At 39.2% G+C, this 1,839-nt stretch overlaps 1 protein-coding gene across 3 annotated transcripts in view; it reads left to right on the top strand.

Moving 5' to 3' along the window:
* The first annotated feature begins 418 nt into the window (after positions 1 to 418).
* The window catches only part of LOC109291450, a 36,493-nt gene continuing 35,072 nt past the window's right edge, over positions 419 to 1,839 (top strand). For 2 of the 3 annotated variants that reach the window (XM_019508495.1, XM_019508496.1), the window contains exon 1: positions 419 to 1,064. The gene's annotated coding sequence lies outside the window, so the exon portion shown is untranslated. The remainder of the gene's footprint in view (positions 1,065 to 1,839) is intronic. The other variant, XM_019508494.1, reaches the window with a different exon arrangement.

The following is a 1,839-nucleotide window of genomic DNA, read 5'->3' on the forward strand; positions in this document are numbered from 1 at the left end:
CTGAGCCAGCATACCAACTGAATGCTATAATTCAGCCTAGTTGTGGCCTGTGTTGCAATTCTTGAGGTTTTGGCTCAGGTTTTAGACTTCTAATGGTTCTGGAACCAGGGGAACCAGCTTGTTACTTAAATGCTTGTATTACTCTTGGTTTCCCACATTACTTGAACACATAGTCTACTTGTACTCTAAGAGGACAATGGAATCAGGCACTGCCTGTATTTCACTTTGTAAACTGTGTGTTGCCAGAGTTGTCACAGTGAGTAGGGAATTGCACTGTATTTTTAATTTTACACTTTTTCATAGGCTGTCTCATACATCCCCTTCTCACTTGTAAAAGCACATGTACAAATGCTCTGTAAATGTGTGTGTAAGATTATTTTTTCCCCTAAAGTTCTAAGATCCATCCATGGTTTAGGGAAGTTATGTTAAGGAGTGTGCGCCCAGCAGTAAATGACTCTGGCAACAGACTATTTACAAACTGAAATGCAAATGATTTTGCTGTCCTATGCCATATAATACAAGGAGAATATTAAGTTGGTGTATAATGCTGCCACTTTGATTTACAGATAATTTGTATTCAGGACAAATTGACAAACAGCAAACAAGGCCCTTCAAGTCATGAAAGTGAGTTTAGCAAAATCCCATGGTTTAGCAGAACCTGAAATACAACAGCTCTCCTTCCCTTTCATTTTGCTGTTCTGTTTTCCTCAATTAGATTTCCACTCTAATATCTTTGTTTTCTAACATTTGAAACAATAGAAATGAACCCATGGCCCTGTTGCTAGGTTTCAAGCTGATTTTATGCCGCCAACTGAGTCACTATTTTCATTTTTGAATTCTGAATTAAGTCCTGAGGCAAAAAGGATCCTGTTTCTTAGCAACACAGATGGGCAGATTATACATTCCAGCTCTTTTGTACAACAGAAGAATAAACAGCTCCTGGAATAAACATGTGCTGCAAGTTCATCTGTTTGCTTTGCTTTCCCGGGCCTGGTGCAGAGGAGAAGGCTGGCTGTGTGATACAGCATGTGAAGTTTGTCGGAAAGAACTGACTTGAGAGAGTGGTAAGCGATGTCTTTTAATCTTTTCTGTCAAATGCCTCTCTGGAGTTGCACTGTTGTTGTCACTGCCTGTATTCACCTGGGATTTAGGTACTTCTGTTTCTAAGACACAAAAGTCAAGTGTGCAGATGGTAATAGTGTTGACAGGGTTAGCAAACGTGTGATCTTTTTCTTTTAGTGTTTATTGTAATCCCAAATTTTCCCCTTGGCCCACTTAAAGCTTGAAAAAGAGGCTTTAAAAACTCCCTGGCTGTAATACAAAGCCTGGGGAGTCCCTAAAAGGGAGGAGCACATTGGTAACCATTGTACAATATTTATAAATCATTGAATAACTATGCCAGTTTCTCATCTTGAAACAAATTACCCACCACCTTCCCAAAATAAGCAGCCATGTTGCAGACTCACTGCTTGAAGCTAGATGCTTCAGCTTTGTCTACTGGACAGAGAGCTGGTTATTTTGACTGTGTACTTGGGCCAGGGTTTGCTTCTGACTAAATAGGCTGTCACCTGTAAAACATTATGCCTTTCTGAACAAGTTAGTCTCTAAACCCATTTATAGATACTATGTTTTCCTAGGTATAATCCAGACTACAGCAGTTGCTATATACACATGGACATCTGTACTCGGAATTACAATTGGCACCATTCTGAATTACTAATCCTCATCGAATGAGGATTAAAATGAGTACAGGTTAGGGCAATCTGAATTAAGCAATTTAAACTGTATTTATTTATTTACTTATTTACACACACACACACACACACACACACACACACA

This window comes from Gavialis gangeticus, unplaced genomic scaffold (genome assembly GCF_001723915.1).
Source record: "Gavialis gangeticus isolate Ggan-Ray unplaced genomic scaffold, GavGan_comp1, whole genome shotgun sequence".
Classification (NCBI taxonomy): domain Eukaryota; kingdom Metazoa; phylum Chordata; order Crocodylia; family Gavialidae; genus Gavialis; species Gavialis gangeticus.